The following is a 7,942-nucleotide window of genomic DNA, read 5'->3' on the forward strand; positions in this document are numbered from 1 at the left end:
TGAATGATCTCATAGTCTCAGCTTTTGACCTTTGGCCTAAATTTTATATTCCAGTTCCAGTTAAGATAAATAATGATAAATAGTAAAAGTCAGGTGAATTTTCCTTATCTTTGGAAGGCCATAACACATTGGCTAGGACGCCAGTCAAAGTTTAAAAGTAATGGGTACATGAACCCCACCTGGAGGAAGAAAGTGCAATCTGGAAACTTACGTGAACAATCTGCCACAAACAGCGGCGGAGATCTGGCGTCAGCTAATCAAAAATTAAATGAAAGTGATGTTGAAGGAAGCAAAGAAGAAGAAGAGGAAGAAAGGTCGGGAGAATTTGAAGGAGACTCGGTAATCACGCGAGTAACATTATCGTAATGTCCGGATTCCATGGCCCCTGGGAAATGCTAGTCTTGAAAGTGGCAGAATCAACAGCCATGACTAATATTCCATTTATGGGGCCTTTAAGAGACATCGAATTTAATGTCTCTTCACATTGCATGTCAAGAGAATAAACAACCTCCGCTCCTCTCTCTCTCTCTCTCTCTCTCTCTCTCTCTCTCTCTCTCTCTCTCTCTCATGTTTAACTTGAATCTGTAATTTCATTTTATTTTCTCCTTCGGCTTACTATTGCAGAATTTCTCTCTCTCTCTCTCTCTCTCTCTCTCTCTCTCTCTCTCTCTCTCTCTCTCTCTCTCTCTCATGTTTGGCTTAAATCTGTAATTTCATTTTATTTCTCTTTCGGCTTACTGTTGCAGAATTCTTTCCTACGTGTATTTCTCTCTCTCTCTCTCTCTCTCTCTCTCTCTCTCTCTCTCTCGCGTTTGATTTAGATTGGTATTTTCATTTAAAATTATTTTTCACCTTACTGTTGCAGAGTCCTTAGCTACATGTATTCTCTCTCTCTCTCTCTCTCTCTCTCTCTCTCTCTCTCTCTCTCTCTCTCTCTCTCTCTCGTCCAGTGTGTATTTTCATTGACAGTTATTTCCGTTTCAACGTAAGACACAAACGGATATAGATAAAATACAGAATAACTGTCAGTTAGAATGTTCTACATCTACCTTTTTGGATAAAATTACTCTTTTCGTCTGAACTTTGTCATAAATGCCCGATATTGGGTTTACAAGCTTACGACTTATGGACTCTGTTTAAAAAAAATAATAGAAATATTACACATTACAATGACTGTGACTTTTGTGAGCGTATTTAAAAAAAAGTAAAGGAATGGAAAAAGAAGAAATAAAGAAAGAAAAGAAGAAGCTTTGGTAAGCGTTCTTGAAAAAATAAGGAAATGGAAAAACTACTTCATGAAATTTATATTATTAGGTTAATAATTCTCCCACAGGGTGTGGTTAGAGTACGCTTCTCGATATCACAGTCATCCATCTAAGTAATTTTCTACAGGAACGCCAGTAAATGTTGCGTCCTTCTGTAGTCTAAACCCTCTAATAAGTAAGATTATAACGCCAGTGGCACATTAGCGCTTTGCAAAAGCAATTGACAAGATGATAGCTAGGGAAAACCAACATCTTTAAGTGTTGCATGAAATAGAAAGTATTTCTTCTCTCTTAAGCTTCGTGACCTTTACAATATCGAGGCGATAAATAAGATGGATTGTTAAGTCAATGGTTATTTAAAGATTTACGAAGGTAATTCCTGAACTAGTGGAGGAGGGAGATCTGCTTCTCTAAGAGTTGCATGAAGTACAAACTATTGAGGGTCATCAGAAATCGGTTCATATTCTTTTCGACTTTTTAGTAATTTATTGATCATTAAAAATAGAGAAAAAAATTCTATTGTCTATTTCACTTTCTAATTCCTTTCTGATACCTTATGTGCTGCATGAAATATAAGATATTGCTGCGCGCTTCAAAATGTTCATATCCTTTTTGGATTTTTTCCGAAATTTGCCTGAGAATAAAGACATATTCAAACGTTTATTTTCAATGCTTTGCTGTGCAGTTTTTATATATATTACCATACAAGAAAAAAATTACATTCAATTCCTACGATTATTAAGGGTGCTAATTCCTGCAAACCTATTTCAAAAAACCTTTTCCTGAAAATGAAAAGATGACAGCGATTAGGAAAATAACTTATCCCTCTTTGAATCTCATCTAGAATTTCCCCTTCGTCATACCTTGTAATGAATTGTTTGTTGAAAAACAATGAATAAAGTCCAAAAACATTAGGAAAGCGAGGACTTGCAAATGAAACTGTCAGAATTAAGTCGTTGTAGTCAACCTAAAAGAACAAGCAAATTACCATGTCGTCATCAGAGTTATATCGGACAATATAACTGAACAGTCAACCGAGTATCAAACACAGAACTACCATGGGATACCCCTGTTGTTTTAGATTAAGCATCCTTCTTCTGGCACGGGCTCTTGCTCAAAGAGCAGCCCGTAAACAAGGGCTCCCAATTGAACAACCACAACTTTTTGTCTTGATTGAACCAATGCAGAAATGCAATGAAATGACCAGCAGTCAAGCTGCGCCTAGGGAAGGAGATCCCATCTATCCCTCAGCATGTATACAAGCAGTTAGTGATAAGTCGTAAGACATAAATTTTCCATTTTACTTTTTATGATCAAAGACCAGTGGGACGGGTAACCTAATGGCGCTTTCTTACCCAAGCCCGATGAAAACGAAATAAACGAAACGGTAAGATGACTGGTGGCAGAACTGCCTCTGAAAAGCACGAAGGCTATAGATAAGAGGGAAGAAAAAAGAGGCTGGAAGAAAATTCCAAAGTTCTCAGTTGAGGGAAAGAGAGAGTGGCTGAGTCTTGTGACCCAATAGAAGGTTGCCACTATTTTACAATAGGTGGCTGAAAAGTAGATGTGGTTTTCGATTAAATAATACCAAGTTATTTCTTACTATTACTACTGCAAAGATGTCATGAGAATTGAATGAAAATATTCGTGTATATGTATGATTCAACCATCTGCATTGAAAAAAAACGACCAATCTTGGTGTTATTAACTTTCTAATCACATTGTACAAAGGCAGTTTTGTAAGAACAGCAAAACTGCGCACTCTTCGTTTTGCCTTTTGTATCTAAATTATGTACGAACGTCAAACGCTTTTGGTAGAAAACAGGAAGGTTAGGACAGACCTATAAGAGACGTGACATAATTCAAGAAAGACCGTCGATGTGAGAAAGGACTTAAAAAAAGACCATGGTAGGTGTTGATCCGATTGCCAATGAGATGCTGTATTAAAAAATACTAACACTTGCATGATTCTTGAAATGAAGAAACAAATCCACAGTTACGTATGGGTACATATATGTACGTATACGATTTGAATCTTCAGATGCTGTATTGTATCACTGACGTTGCAACTATATGAATGATTGTAATTTCAGTGATGTGACAGTGAGAAGAAGCATAATTCCACTATTAAAAGATATTATGATTGAGGAGAATACCAGACCTGAGTGATATAACCGTTAAAAGCGCCACAGTACTGAAGTTGTTTTATGAGTGTTTTAAAATCATTGAGTAACTAAAAGGTATTGAATTGAATTGCATATAGAATTTAGGCCAAAGGACAAGCACTAGGACTAATGAGGTTATTCAGCACTGAAACGGAAATTGACAGTAGAAGGTATGAAAGGTGTAACAGGAAGAAAACCTCGCAGTTGCACAATGAATCAGTTGTTAGAAGAGTGTGGAAAGTGATATGGAATAAAGAGAATATGAAAGGAGGTACAGTAAAAAGGGGTTGCAGCTGGGGGCCGAAGTAATGCCTATAGTGCACGGCGCGAGGTACAAAAGTTAAGTATAGCGTAGTTTAACCAGACCACTGAGCTGATTAACAGCTCCCCTAGGGCTGGCCCAAAGGATTAGACTTATTTTACGTGGCTAAGAACCAATTGGTTACCTAACAACGAGACCTACAGCTTATTGTGGAATCCGAATCACATTATACCGAGAAATGAATTTCTATCACGCACGAGGTACACTGATGGCAATACCCCATTACGGAGAAAACTAAAAGGTATATTTTTACCTTCTTTTTATTGCCATTTCCGAAATTCATAGACCACCTGCCTCTATTATCCATCCTGGCCTTCCTTGTCAGCCGTTGCCTCTCCTTAAATATGCATTGCCGCTCGGCCGTAAATTCTGGATTCTCGGTATGATGAGTCACGGCCAGTAATCTCCTTTCAATCTCTCGCGGAGGAGATTCCACAGAAGAACGAAAAGCTTTCATATGCATACGTCCGTCCTCGTGACCAATTTCTTATTCGCCATTTTGATCTATTTTGTTTTTATTATTCGTCTACCCAATGCTATGACAAGCGTAAACATATTAACCCGTATGAAAGCAAAATGGGGTAAGATGTATTTTCCAATTTTAACCTGACTTGAGTAAGGTCGTTGCAGCGTCCCTTCGGCCCTTAGCTGCAACATCTTTCACTCCTTTTACTGTACTGTACCTCCGTTCATAGTCTCTTTCTTCCATCTGACTTTCCATCCAAACAACTGTTTCACAGTGCAACTGCGAGGTTTTCCTCCTGTTACACCTTCCAAACCTTCCTGCTGTCATTTTCCCTTTCAGCGCTGAATGACCCCATAGGCCCCAGCGCTTGGCCTTTGGACTAAATTCTATATTCTATTTTATTCTATTCTATCCTAATTATGACCGTACATAACTTCAGCGGTATGTTTTACGAGCGAGGAACGACTTTATATTTTCACTAATGGACTACTTTATCCCATTTTTTTTATTTTTGGATAGCCATCTGTGTTCTTGGCAGTCGTATTATTGAATTGAAATTAAAATTTTCAGTGCTAACATTTACAGATATATGCAAACATCTTTAGATAGCACATATAAGATAAATCTTCTGTTTGATAATAGTTTGGATTGTACTTTTTCGTCCACATTCAACAGTCCATTAGTCTCCTGTCTTCTCCTCGTATGTCCTATCACTTACTATCCCATCACCAATCGGCCGCCTCCCCATAACCCCCCTCCCTCATTGGAACTGTGATTGGACTATAAAACTTAGGCCAAAGGCCAAGCGCTGGGACCTATGAGGTCATTTGCAAGGTGTAACAGGAGGAAAACCTCGCAGTTGCATTATGAAACAGTCGTTAGGAGAAGGTGGAAAGTAAGATGAAAGCTGAGAACATGAAAGGAGGTACAGTAAAAGGAATGAAAAGTGTTGCAGCTAGGGGCTTAAGGAACGCTGCAAAAGAACTTTAGGTAATGCCTACAGTGCACCGCGCTAGGAGCACTTAGGATACTACCTCCTACGGGGTCCCCTCCCCGGAAGTTCACTGCCCAGTCTTTATGCGAAGCCATCGAGGCTCTGTCTGAATTACTTCGAAACGCCACGCACAAAATTAGGAAATCGTTTGATGCTAATTAGGCCGTCACCATTCCATACTTGACTAACAATCTTTTTTGCTTTCATTCAACAATTCCCATAATTTGCATGTTCTGCAACACACAGCCCTTCCCCCATCTCCCCATAACCCCCACCCCCACCCCCCACCCCTCCCTCGTCCAAGGACATCCAAGCCATCTCCCTCTGGCCCCACAAGTGTCTATCATTCTGCTGACAGAAGAACATTTGAGCTCTCTCTCTCTCTCTCTCTCTCTCTCTCTCTCTCTCTCTCTCTCTCTCTATCAATCATGCACCTTTTATCATGAGGAGTAACTGTCAAAGTACGCCTCTTATGTTCAAATACTTTTTTTTTTTTTGGTAATCTCTCCGGAAACCAATCTTAGTTTTATTATGAATTCCGTGAGCGAAGAGTGCGGAGGAATCAGACGCATATAAATAAAAATTAATAATATGTCATTAAACTGAGTAAATAAAGAAATAAACAAATTGTTATCAAGCTAGACGACACAGATGGAACTGAAGAAATCTTTAATAGGATTAACAAATTTCTTATTAATAATTTCAGTAACTATGAGCGTTGCCATTACTCACATATTGTAGTTTGAAATTTCCTATTGGCTTCAATATTACACAATACAGTAGCAATATCTTTAGTTATCCAAGAGTATATTCTTAGGAAAATGTTCCATCAGACATTAGCATGTGAAGCAGTTGGAATAAATGGCATTAAAAGTTATGTAATTATACGCATACACACTGTGTATGTATATATATATATATATATATATATATATATATATATATATATATATATATATATATATATATATATATTGTGTGTTTAAAAGGTATTGTGGCTGGTAAATACTACATACGTATCTTGTAAAATGATATGTAGATTCTACATACATACATACATATACATATATGTGTTTATATATAATATATATATATATATATATATATATATATATATATATATATATATATATATATATATATAGCTACATATCTTTTTACAATATACGTATGTAGTATTTACTAGTCACAATACCTTCTTAACTTCTCGATTTCTTCATATTTTGGAAACGTTTGTCACTACTAACCCTAGATCAAAATGAAGATAAATGAAGTTATTCTGATGCCCGGCAGAGAATCGATCTCGGATCTGATACCTGGACCCGAGCTCAGTCTCGGCCAGGCATCAGAATAACTCCATTTACCTTCATTTTGATCTAGTCTTAGCAGTGACAAGAGTTTCCAAAATGTGAAAAAATCGAAAAGTTAAGAGGGCATTGTGGCTAATAAATACTTCATACATAAATATATATATATATATATATATATATATATATATATATATATATATATATATATATATATATATATATATGTATATATATATACATACATACATATAAATACATATATATAAATTTACATATATATATATATATATATATATATATATATATATATATATATATATATATATATATATATATATGTTTCCATTTTAACATTTTACAACCGAATCAAACTAGATAACAAGATAGGCCTCATCAAATCTTTCTCTCTCTCTCTCTCTCTCTCTCTCTCTCTCTCTCTCTCTCTCTCTCTCTCCTATCAACATCTCTGTCATCTCTTTATAGAGAGTTAGACAAACTAAATAGGTATCTCAGGCAACAAAAACGAAAAACAGAAGGGCCCCATTAAAATTATGAAATAGATCAACTGGACAGTTACGTCATCTAATCCCGAGATCGTAAATACAGTGTACTGTAAGCCAGAGACTATGGCGTCCCGCAAATGTTATGGAATCTTACGGCAATTACACAGATAACCTTCAAGAACCTTGGTTACTGGCCACGCCAAACCTCTCTCTCTCTCTCTCTCTCTCTCTCTCTCTCTCTCTCTCTCTCTCTCTCTCTCTCTTTGGCCTCGCTACGATGTGATAACGTTCAGCTCACAAACCGTGTAATCAGCGTTTTATCCCACCTACGAGACAGGCTGGCATTACGGTACGGTTGATATTTAGTCTGTATGTATGGTACGGAATTACGGTACGATAATTTTACCAAAGTACGGTACGGTACGCTTCAGGTACGGAAAAAATGGACAAAATTCCGTACTGTACCGTACCTTAGGCTTGGATATATCATTAAGCAATTACTAATACATATTTGGTCGCTTCAGTGACTGCACAAGGAGATCACTAAGGTATTTAACATTTTAGTTTGTAACACCATGCATGTGTGTGTGTGTTTGGAATTTCTTAATTAACATGTTTATGTCTGTGCGTAATTCTTGAAGCAACACGTTACAAACGTTTACAGCATCAGCCTTATAATCCCAAATTGTTTCATAATGATTTATTATTATTATTATTATTATTATTATTATTATTATTATTATTATTATTATTATTATTATTATTATGACAACTGAATATATACATATGTACATATAAAGTCCCTTTGTTAATTTACACCTGTTAACATTGAAATTTTCATAAAGAGGGGATTTCACTGATGTTGATTGAGTTTGCTTATAGTACACTAAAAGTATGGAGTTACGGTACGTTATTTT

This window comes from Macrobrachium rosenbergii, chromosome 3 (genome assembly GCF_040412425.1).
Source record: "Macrobrachium rosenbergii isolate ZJJX-2024 chromosome 3, ASM4041242v1, whole genome shotgun sequence".
Classification (NCBI taxonomy): domain Eukaryota; kingdom Metazoa; phylum Arthropoda; class Malacostraca; order Decapoda; family Palaemonidae; genus Macrobrachium; species Macrobrachium rosenbergii.